Raw genomic sequence first — 12,505 nt, 5'->3', positions numbered from 1 at the left:
CCACGGGGGCAGGGGGGCCCCGCCGCCCGACCCTAAAGGAGGGCTTCCGCCCGGGCCCGAGCACTCCAGCTGGAGAGAGGCATTCCGAAGGTCCTCCCAGCCATATGGGGGGGGGAACCCCTCCAGCAACACCTCTACGAGAGCCTCCTTCCATCCTGCCCCCCACCCCCAGTCACGACAAGCTTACCATGTGCTAGCGTTAGCAATACACAAAAGGGTTTTTTAAAAAAACCAGTTCCTGCACTCAGGGAGCTTACATTCTAATGGGGGAAGACTACGTTTTTTGACCAGCAGTCAATATGTAGGAATATAAATTGTCGACTTCTTTAATCTCCTTAAAAAAAAACAAAACACCACCCCTTATCGTTTGAGAAGATTTCTAGGATTTTCTGGGTCCAGCCAGCCTCACCTTTGCCCTTTCGAGGCTGGTTTGCAGCTCCCCGGAAGCCTAAGGTGAATTTGTCCTAGATAAGGCAGGCGCGTCTACACCCCTCGCCTTACCTCGCCCAGCCACCTTGTCTTTCAGGAGCCTGGTGGGAGCGCCCTTTTCTACCCAGCTTCGAGGCAGAGGTTTTTAACGATTTGTTTGTGAGCTGTACCCACTTTGGCACTCTGGTAAAGCCTCTTCTTGTCATGTTTTAAAATACATTAAAATAAATGACCAGGGGTTGGGTTGAAAGACAATTGATCAGATTGTTTTTTTTTTAATTTGTGTTTTTCCTCTTTGCTTGAGGATGAGATACCTAGAAGAAGCAGTGTGACAGAATTCATCTGGTATCATCCTGGAAACGATCCATTTTGTCTTTTCAGCAAGGTAAAAGACAGTGTAGATCCTGGAGGCACTTGAATAATTGTTTGCCAAATAAAATGAGTTGTCTTGTTCTTTCAGTCTTTGGTTCACCTCCTTCCTTCCTTCCTTCTCTTCCCTGCTCCTTTCCTGTTCAGGAAGGATGCCCTTTCCCAAGTAACTGCTTGGGTGGTGAACCACACCTACCTAGGCCCCTGGCACAGGTGGCCAGATGGTCATTGCAGACTCTGCCAACCCCATCTTAACCCTATCCCTTCCAGGGAAAAGGGAGAAAAGCTATGTGAGCTGGAATGGCAAAGTTGGTGCCCACAGCACCCTCTCTCCCAGTCCTCAGACTGAGGGGACCAGCAGAAGTAAGAGGTATTAAACCTGGTGTAGCCCTCTCCAGTGGTAGCTCAGGCCCTGAGCCAGGACCCAGTTGGGAAAACAATACCACTGTGTCAGTTATGGTCAGGAAATGATGCAAAACTCTTCCTCCGTCAGGCTTGAGAACCTGGATAAAGGAAAATTGGGAAACCAAGCCGGCCCCCACCCAAACAGGGAGGTCAGAGACCACCCAGATCCAAAGACCTAGAAGTCCTTCTTTGTTGTCTTGTGGTGAAGCAGAAAGTTAAATTGCAATAAAAGTAATGAGGCAGATAAATGCCCTTTGAGTCTAAGGTTTGAAAAAGCATTGTCCTTAAAACAGTTCTGTGAGGTAGAAAGAGTACAAATACTGAGCCCATTTTACAGATATGAGAACATGGGCTCTGACTTGCTTGTGGTCACTACAAGTCAGTAAATATCTGAAGTGGGATTCAGTGATGACTCTAGAGGCCAGTCCAACTCCAGCCTGGGATTGAACCTGAGGGGATTCTCCTCGGGTCTGCAGGACCCTTTGAACTGTGAATGTAGGGCCAGTCATGCTCTGAGTCAGCAGGTAACTGGTATTAGAAATGGGATGAATGCCTTCTTGTCCCCACCAGCCTCCTCCTAAGTCAATCAACAAGCATTTTATATGGTTTTAGGTACTGTGGTAGGTAACCCTTAACAAAAGTAAAAAACAAAACCATCTCTGTCCTCAAGGAACTTGTCAAGGGGAAGTAATATAATATATTATAACATAATATAATATAATAATGTAACATGTATCCATGTTAGAAAAAACCCCCAAAATATAGACAGTGAATACTAGGTAATATGGTGAAGGGGATGGGAGTGGAAAGCACTAGCTTTGGGGGATTTGGCAAGGACTCCTGTAAGAGGGAACACTTAAGTTGATCTTTAAGAATCAGGACACTCTTTAGAGGTAAAGGTGATGAAAGAATAAATTTCAGGCACGGGAAACAGCCTATGCAAAGGCCTGAAAACAGAACCTGAAATGTTGTATGTGAGGAACTACAAGTAGGTCAGTTTGGCTGGATGGTAGAGTGCGTGATAGGGAGTAACCTGTAATAAACCTTATAAAAGGTAGGTTGAAACTAGACTGGGAAATGCCAGAGGAGTTTGTTTATGCTCCTGGAGAAATAGGGCACCGCTAGAAGTTTTTGAGCAAAGGGGTGGCATGGTTAGACCTGTGCCTTAGGAACATTCCTTCATCAGTATGTGGAGGATGATTTAGAAAAGGGAGACTTGAGTCAGAAAGACCATGTAGGAGACTACTGCAGTGGTCTTGAAGGTTTCATGGCGGGAGGGGGTGGCAGTATGAGCAAAGAGAAGGATACAGATTCAAGAGATATTGGCACAATGTTTAAAGTGACCCAAAAGGCATTTTCTCCAGAAAGACCCCAACTAAATTGAAATGCTAACAGCTGACTCTACTACTATTATCATTAATAATAATAACGATGATAATAAATACTATTTATATAGCACTTTAAGGTTTCCAAAGCATGTCACAAATAATTATCTCATTTTATCCTCACAACAGCCCTGAAGGATAAGTGCTGGTATTATCCCTGGCAAACTGAGGCAAACAGTGACACTCAGCCAGTAAGTATCAGAGGCTGTGTTTGAACCCTGATCATCCTGAGCTCTGAGTCCTGCACTCTATCCCCTGCCTACCTTCATTTATCAGATTACTTTTAGATGAGGATGAGAGGAAGGCAACAGTTAGCTAACTCTGCAGTGTGTCCTATTAGAACAGGCCTCAGTAGGTAAAAATTCATGGCTCCCAGGTAAACTGATGAGCAACCTGAGAGTACCGGGTACAAGAAAACAGAAAGATGAGGAGAGAGGAAGGTGCTAAAAAAGAAAATTATCTACTTCCCAATTATGCCTTGGACTGGCACTGCAGAGCTGAAGAGGAGGGTATCTGGCTTGTCCCAGTTTTCCTCTGGTTTTCAGAATCATAGAAAGACCTGGATTATTCTAGGACTGATCTGGAGTTTGGGGCTAATAAAGACCAGGATCCCAGATGACTGCCCCAGGCTGATTAAAAAGCAAACTTAAACCCCTAAATTGACCCCGTAGTTAGCATTGTTCCCTTTAGTTGTGCCTATGGAACATTTTGAAAAGAACAGAGATAAGAATCAGTCTGGCACAGAGGTCATAGTTGGCTCCCGAATCAGGAAGAAGACCTGGGTTCAAGTTCCACCTCTGACGCACATTGGCTGTGTGACCCTGAGCAAGTCACTTAAGTTCTTAGTGCTCCAGTGAAATCATAGGCTTGACCATCCTGTCCCCTCCTCAAAAAAAAAAAATATTATTGTCATAGACCGTCTAAATTGGAAGGAACTTCAGAGATCAGTTCAATCCTCTTGGTTTTTTACAGATTAGAAAATTGAGGCTCAGAAATGTGTTGTAAATTGTTCAGGGTCACAGAGCTAGTTAGTGGGAGAGTTGAAACAAGTACCTAGATCTCTTGACTTCCTTTGGTGTCCTTTCCGAAACACTTAAGGGGAAGGGAATCCTGGTTTCTGATTAGCAGGTATGCTCATTCCCAATCACCTAACCAAAGGCTTTGGTAAAGACACAATCCTCTTTCTAAAAAGCAGATAAAACTTTAGATAACATCACCAACTGGATTCAGATCTGGCGGTTTCCCATCCTGATAGTTGCTTCTATTTCCTTCTGGCTGATTGAGTGTATAAAAAGAGGATTCTTCCAGGCCAGTTTTACTCCAGTTCCTGGGATAATTCCTGGGGGCAGATCTAGCTAAGATGCTTTGGAAAATTTCCTTTATTTCCCTTACATAAAGGGTATAAACCAGGCTTCTGGGGGCGGTGGGGAGGAGTTGGGTCTGATTTTCAGCTGGTGACACATCTCCCATTGGGACTTGCTGCTGGGAATGACAGGCCCTTCTCATGTTCCCATTTATTAGGGTGGGTGGGTCTTTTCTTCTTAATGTGAATTTACCTTCCTGTAAGATAGGCTATATGTAGTAGGCAATTAATAAATGCTTGTGGAATGAATGTACTTTATGGTAATTTTTTTTTGCTTAATGCTTTCCTTCTGTTGAAAATATGTTTGTATGTTCCATTGTCTTCATTTGCCATTGTTGTGTACAATTAGGCCCTCAATAAATACCTTTTGATTTACTAGGTTCTGCCCAAATTAGAGAAATATCTTGCACTTACAAAACACTTTTTATATAATATCTAATTTGGCCTTCACAAAAGCCTTTCAAGTGGATAGAATAGTATCATCCCTATTTTATGGATGAGGGAGCTGCGGCTTGCTGAAGATCATATGGCTACTGAGTGGTAGGAAGCTAGGGCTTTGGTCTTTCACTGAATCACAGGATTTCAAAGTGGGAAGAGACCTGAAAGGTCATACCTGAATGTTACTGGGAGAATTCCTTCTCCATCATCTTTGACAGGTGATCTTTCAGCCTTCATTTGAAGACCTCAGGTGACACTTAGGGAGCCGACCCCCTCCAGAGGCAACCCATTTTACTTTTGCATGACTCTGATTATTGGGAAATTTTTCCTGATGACCAGCCTAAAACTGCCTTTATACCCATTACTCCCAGTTCTGGCCTCTGGGGTCAAGTAATACAAATCTTAGCCCTCTTCCATATGACAGCACTTTGGGTACCTGGAGATAATTATCTCACCTTCCCCAACCAACTCTTCTCTTCTCTAGACTTAACATTTCCGGTTCCTTCAAATGAACCTAATAAATGGGAATGTGAAAAGGGCTTGTCATTCCCAGCAGCAAGTCTCTGTGGGCGATGTATCTGCAGCCAAAAATCATATGGCATGGTCTTTAGTATCCTTACCATGCAAATTTCCCTCCTCTGAATGGTCTCCAGCTGGTCAACGTCCTTCAGAAAACATGGTTCCTGGAACTGCAAACAATACTTCAGAAGTGGTCTAAGCAGCAAAAACTTTCCATAACACCAGTAGTTTGCTGGTAGTTTCCTTTTCTCATTGGTGAATTCCTCCTGGAGCCTCCATTTTGTGGAGGACCCAGGCTGGCCCTCTTTCTTCTCTTGGCCTTATTCTTGGTTTTACCAACTTCAAAAGCATACTCCCAACTAGGTACCTTCCCTCCTCCTCTCCACCCCCAATCTTTTCAGTTTCCTCTTATGTGTTGTCTTTCCTTCTTTAGAATGTAAGCTTCTTGAGGTCAAGGTTTGTCTTTCTTTTTGCTTGTATTTATTTGTAACCTTAGCATTCTGCACAGTGCCTGAAACGTAATAAGTGCTTAGTAAATCCTTCCTTCCATCTAGTCCCTCCCTAGGCAGAATCCTGCCTCTCCCAATGATCCCCGAAAAAAAAGAGAAAGACATTTCTTGATTATTCTGAAGCTAGTTATCCATTTTGTTAATTTTTTAGGCCTTCTGCTTCAATTTCTTCCCCTGATGCCTATCTTTCCAGCTTTTCTTTGCTGTTTTTTGCCCTCAAAGGAGATTTATAAGGCCAGGAAAAGCAGAAGAAATTCCAGAGCTCTACACAATGCAGATAATTGGCAAATGCTTCTTTACTGGTTGAATTATGAGCAGTAGTTCTGGTAAAAGAAGTTTGGTGAGACAGGAGGGAAATTGCAATTAAATGGTTTTATTTTATTCATTGATTTCAGTTATCTATGCTGCTCCTATCCCATTACTCTGGATAACTGTTTGCCTAAACCTTGGGAAAAAAAAGGCCTGGAGTAGGAATTCTAAGCAGTTTGTCAGGCTAGTGGGGATAGGCAGCTTTGCACCTTCAAGGTTTATCTAAAGTGACACCTCCTACATGAAGTAGCTTGTTCTTCCTCAAACATATAGCATTTGTCTTCTTCTTATGCACTTATATTCTAATTTGTATTGCATTTAGGTGCACGTATCATATTTCACATCACTGGGTTATAAGCAAGGTCTCAGGGACTGAGTCTTTTTTATCTTTATAACTCTCTTAGTGCCTAGAAATAGTGTACCTCATCTCTCTGGGAGGTGCTAATGAATGTTTGTTGAATGTTTTGGTGTTGAATGAACAGAGTCAGGGAATAGTTTCATTTCCTCTTGTAGGGATGTAAAGGTTTATTAATAGCACACTAGACTCATAAATTGTTAGTGCTGGAAGGAACTATAGAGATCATTTTACAGATGAGGAAATTAAGGCCCAGGGAAGGGGAAGTGACTTGACCCAAGTCACTGAGTGAAACAATGGCAAAGCAGGGACCAGAATCCAGGTCTCCAGCATCCTAAGCCCACTGCTCTTGCCCCTACACCACACTTACATCCTGGCTAGATTTCAGCAAGCTAACCATCTGGAATAGTGGATTCCAAACTCTTTGGATCATGTGCCCTTATCAATAAAAGTATTTTGAGAACATATTTGTATAGTTATTTAAAATTATATGGATGGGCTTCTATACTAGGAATTATGTGTTGTACTACTAATTATAATAAAACTTACACAAAAACAGACATTTTAGAAGGATGAAATAAGGATGAAATAATATTTGATTCTGGAATCAATAGAGAGCCACTAGAGTTAACTGAGTGACGTGGTTAGATCAGTGCTTTAGGAAAATCACTTTGGCAGATGTGTGGGAGGTTTGAAAGGGGAGAGTCTAGAGACTGGGAGACCAAATGACAAAGTGAAGAACAAAGTTATAAATTTAACAAATTTGGTCTAATATTTCCCTTGGTAACCTATAGTTAGTTTTTTTCTGGGTTACAGAATGGGTTACACATGAGGAGGAGGGCCAGAGAACATAGAATCACCTACAGCAGTCTAGAGTAATTCAGTGTGGAGAAATGTAATCCTAAATGCTTTAGTAGTCCTAAGAATATCACCCCCTTATAGCACAGGACAGAATAATTTACTTCTTTTTGCTCTCCTTTGTGCATTCTCCCTTCCAATGAAAGTAGCCCCCTAGCTATTTCCCAAACTTAACTTTCCCATCTCCCACCTCAGTGCCTTTGCATGGGTACTCCTACCCTTTGTCAGGACTGCCTTCACCTTCTGCTTTAGAATCCCAATTAGCTTCAAAGCACAGCTAATGTCATCCAACTGGAGGCCCTTCCTGAGTCTCCATTCTCTGGCTCCCTTTCTCTCCTTCTTCCTTACTTCTCTCGACCCCTTGAAATTACTTGTATTAATTTATATTTTTTTCTGTGTACATTGTGTCCCTGCCCTCAACACACAGTAAGGCAAGGACTGTTTTTGTCTTTGCATCTCCAGGGCCTGGCCCAGCAGCTAGCACAGAGTAGGCACTTAGTTAAATGTTTGTTGAGTGGAATTGATTAATTGAATAATGGGTGTTCATAAAAATGACTCAACCATTAAGAAAAGATTAAATTATGTTGATTATATCCTGCTTATTAAGGCAGGGAAATATGTAATGCATTTTATGAAAATTTTCATCTAAAACGTTAAGATTGTGCTCAAAGAGGTGTTTCACTTTGAAACGTTATTAGTCTTTGTTTAAAGTAAAAGAAAGGAAAAGGAAGGGGGTGGAGGGGATGAGTCGAAAGACAATCCTGAAATGTGGTTTGAACAGTACTGGAGAAAACTGCAGTAAAGATAAGCCAATATATGCCCTGGGGTTTGGACAGGAATTAGCTAATCACAGCATTCTAAGATTTGGGATATGACAATCAACCTCTCATCCTGGAATGGTTTTATCAGTAGGACTGGGAAAATAAAATAACAACTGTAGTACCTTCTGCCAGAGAAGGAACAATGATCTTGGGAATTATAGGCTCCTACAATTAACTTTAATCCCTAAGACAAACACTGAAAGGAAAAAATCAGTTAGCTGCCCAGTGGACATGTCTAGAGAGCTTTCACTGTGGTATTGCAAACACTGTAGAGCTGGCTGTGTTTACATAGTGCCAGTCCTGCTGAGAAGATTTGTTAGCCTCGTTTTGGCAAAGTGCATCAAGATGTTATGGCAGTAAGAAGAGACGTAGTTGATTAGAAGGGATATCAAGAGACCTGAAGAAAGGAAAGCCATTGGCAGAAAATAATGGTGGGACTTTTAGTAGCCCTCCCTAATCTTAACTGAGATTCCTACCAGCTTGATTAGTAGTAGTAGTAGTAGTAGTAGTAGTAGTAGTAGTATAGTAGTAGTAGTAGTAGTAGTAGTAGCAGTAGTAGTAGCAGCAGCAGCAGCAGCAACAACCACAATAATTACTAGCATTTATATAAAACTTTTAGGTTTTCAAAGTGCTTTCCATATGTTATTTTATCTGATCTTCATAACAATCTTGGGAGGTAGGTGCTGTTATTCTTTCCATTTTATAGATGAGGAAACAGGGTCACGTAGCTAGTAAGTAGCCGAGGCAGGACATTTAGATTTTCCTGACTGTGAGTCCAGTGCTCCCTGCACTGTGCCTGCAGAACTTGAAGAATATGGCAGTAACCTAAGGTTCTGGTAGCACATTCTTGTGGGAGAATAACTCATATATATGATCCTAACATGATAGAGCTGGAATAGACCATAAAGGTCATCTAGTCCAATCTCCTCGTTTCACAGATGAGGAAAATGAGGCCCATAGATGTGAAGTAATAATAGAGGTTTACAAATGTTATCTCATTTTATCCTCACAGCAATCCAGGAGGGTAGGTACAGCTGTTATTCCTATTTTATTTTATGTTTTAAAATACTATTTTGTTTTTTCCCTAATTACATGTAAAAAATTTTAACATTCTTTATTTTTTTTAAGTTTTGAGTCGCAAATCTATCACTCTCCTCCTATCCTCCTTCCTTGAGATAGAAAGCAATCTGATATAGATTATACATGTGCAATCATGTGAAACATTTCCATATTAGTCATTTTGTGTAAGAAAACTCAAACAAAAAAAAGAGAAACAGGAAGAAGGAAAGAAAGAAAGAAAGAAAGAAAGAAAGAAAGAAAGAAAGAAAGAAAGAAAGAAAGAAAGAAAGAAAGAAAAAAAGAAAGAAAGGAAGAAAGAAAGAAAAAAAGAAAGGAAGAAAGAAAGGAAGGAAGGAAGGAAGGAAGGAAGAAAGAAAGAAAGAAAGAAAAAAATAGTATGCTTCTGTCTGTATTTAGATGACATCAGTTCTTTACTTGGAGGCAGATAGCACTTTTTATCATGAGTCTTTTGGATCATTGTATTGCTGAAAATAGCTGAAGTCATTCACAGTTTTTCATTGTATAGTATTGCTGTTATTGTTTTACAATGTTCTCCTGGTCCTGCTCACTTCACTTTGTATCAGTTCATGTAAGTCTTGCTAGTTTTTTCTGTAATTGTCCAGCTTATCATTTCCTATGGCACAATAATATCCCATTGCAATCATATACCACAACTTGTTCAGCCATTCCCTATTTAATGGGCATACCCTCAGTTTCCAATTTTTTGCCAACACAAAAAGAGTTGCTATAAATATTTTTGTACAAATGGGTTCTTTCCCCCTTTTTTTTTAAAATCTCTTTGGATAGTATCCCTATTTTACAGATAAGGAAACTGAGGCAGACAGATTATGTGACTTCCCCAGGGTGATATAGCTAGTAGTCTTTGAACTCAGGTTTTTTGACTCCAGGTCTGATGTTCTATCCATTGTACCATCTAGATACTTTTAGGGTAATAACTCCCTAAGTCTTAGGGACTTAAGATCTTGGAAATAAGGGCCTAGGTGAAAGCAGTTCATATTTCTGCTTCATTCTGATGTGGAGCCAGGATATTCTAAAGATGAGGAGAGAGTTGGAGAGTTAAAACAATGAAGAATCATGTCATAGTGTACTTTAAATTGGGAATCAGAATTTCATAGCATTTTAGAGCAGAATTTAGGATTATAGGATTTAGAAACTAGAAGGGGCCTTAGAGATCTCCTGGTCCAATCTCCTTTTATTTTATAAGTAAGGAGCAATCTAAATGAAGCACAGAGCAGTGGAGACTTAGACAAAGTTGGAGTTTGCATTTGAACCCAAGTCCTAACTCCAAGGGTTCTTTCCCAAGGCTTTTTCCTTTTCCTTTGCCCTATACCCCCAGAATAACAGACAACCCTTTTCAGTGTTTTTAAGGATTACATTGCTAAAGACTATTAGGAAATATACACAGTGCTTATAATAACAAATCAAAGGAAAAGTTTATAAGATTATAGAAATCTTATCAGTTAATCCTGGTCCTGCATGCAGATAAATGTACAGGGAACTAAGTTATACTTTTTCCTCTTTCTTTTTTGTTACTCCCTCTGAACAGAAGATTGTACCTCACAATTGAGAGAATTGTGGGAATTGAATGAACCATACTGATGCCATCTTGTGACAATTCTGGATCTCAGTTCTCTTTCTATTCAATTATGGATCTAGTCCAGTTTCTGTCTTGTGAGAAAACTTTACTAAATTTTGAGAATTTTGAGAAAACCTTATTGCATTGTTTGAACCTAGTCCTGCGTGGCTGGGAGGCTGGATCATGTCTACTTGTTGCTTAGATACCCTTAACTAAGGATCGAGGTTATACTGACCAGAAACCCCAGTTGGATCTGAAGATTGACGCAAGAAGTTTTCTTACAATTACACATCTCAAACAACCAGTATGTCTTATTTGAAAACTGGCCCCATATTGGTCAATCAGTTACTGTTTCCTTGCCCCTTTGACTGAATACAGACAGTTGGGGTGAATAGGACATCTCTTTTTCTGATTTCAGGGAATTGCACCTGTTCACTTTCCCCTTCCCGATTCGGAAAGCCTCTAATGTTTCCTCCAATTAGAAGTCAGGTTACTTAATCTTGTATCCTAGTTCATATCCTATTGTTTTCTTTTAGTGCATAAAAATCTGTATCCCCCGGTATTCAAGGTCCAGTGCCAAGCTGAGCAGGCCTGGTCCCAATTTGTTATGCAATTGGCATGCATTGCTTAATAAATCGATACAGTTAGAAGCTGGAACCTTTGTTTCCTTACCCATTTCAGATTCCACTTGGCACATAGTTCACTGAGAAAACAGAGGGGAGCTAATCTGAACTTCCTCTTCTCTCTTCTTCTACACATCAAAACACCTTGATATCTTTAATTCTTTTTCACTTTTCTGTGCTCTGTGATGAAGAGTGAGTCCTTCTTTTCAGCAAGGCCAGACTTTATGCATTTGTAGTAGGATAATTTGGCTCCCCTTCCCCCTCCCCTCCTCCTTGAGTTTATGTAATCATAGAAAGTAAGGGGCAGATAATGAGGTATTAATTTGTTAATGATGTATAACACAAAGTGTGAAAAAGCTATCACTGATTGGAAAGGGAGCTAGCCCCTTGTCTGGGAAAAGGCTGGCTATAGCCCTTGGAAGGCCCTTAAAAATTATTTGTGATAAAGGATGGCTCTCTGGAATGGGGGAGGAGCAAGAATGCATAGAAAAATTTAAAGGATGTAAAAAACCCAAAATATATCCACATAAATTTATTTTAAAAAAAAGAAAAGAAAAGAAAGAAAAGGCTCTGGTTAAATTGAAAAGGGAGCCTAGCTATTGACTAATAAAAGATTGGTCACATCCCTAGAAGGCCCTTAAAAAGCTAGCTTGGCAAAATTCTTTATTATAATGGATGACTCTGTGGGGGTGGGGAGATATTCTGGAAGAAATATAGGTGAGTAAAAACAAACAAAATATATCACCAATTAGCTTGCCAACCCTGTAGTCAATCTGTGTAGGAGGCCACAGAAAGAACAACCCAGCCCATGGGAGTAGGGGGGTGATTTTCCACTCCATTCCCCCATTTCCCCCTACTGGCAATCTGTCTTATAATAGACCTACTTTCTCAGTGGGAAACATAGTAAAGACGCGTCCAACGTAAAGCAGAGGCACACTATGGCACGCTATCTATGGAGACACAGACATAGAGGGGAGCTGGTTTACAATCAGGAAGCAGATTCAAGGAACAAGGCCTATGGCAGCATAGAAGAGAGCTGACCAGATTCAAGAGAAAACTAGCACTGGCATTTAAGAGTTAAAACTGCCGAAAAGAGCAGATTCTGGGATCCCAGCTGAGCGGCTCAGCCAGTGAAGGTGCTATGCCTGGGAGAAGTAGAGTGAGGACTCCATGAGGAAAGGAAGACTACTGGGGCCCTGTAGAACCCTGAGCATGAGTTGCCTTGGCCACATGTGTTCCTTATGTGTGTATTTCACTATGCTGAGTTTGTGTACACTAAGCTTGTTGCTACTCCTCCCACAGACGCTATGCATATTTATGGGAAGATGTGCCCCAGATTTATAGCAGGGGGAATGTTTTATTGCTACGGTACTTACATGTTGTTTTAGTGAATGGCATCTTAAGCCAAAAGCTGAAAACTTTTGCTTCAAGCTAATTTTGTTGTTTTGAGCAGCTGTGTGGTGAAG

Source organism: Phascolarctos cinereus, unplaced genomic scaffold (assembly GCF_003287225.1).
Source record: "Phascolarctos cinereus isolate Bilbo 61053 unplaced genomic scaffold, phaCin_HiC Scaffold_3;HRSCAF=262, whole genome shotgun sequence".
In the NCBI taxonomy this organism is placed as follows: domain Eukaryota; kingdom Metazoa; phylum Chordata; class Mammalia; order Diprotodontia; family Phascolarctidae; genus Phascolarctos; species Phascolarctos cinereus.
This window is presented reverse-complemented; position numbering follows the sequence as displayed.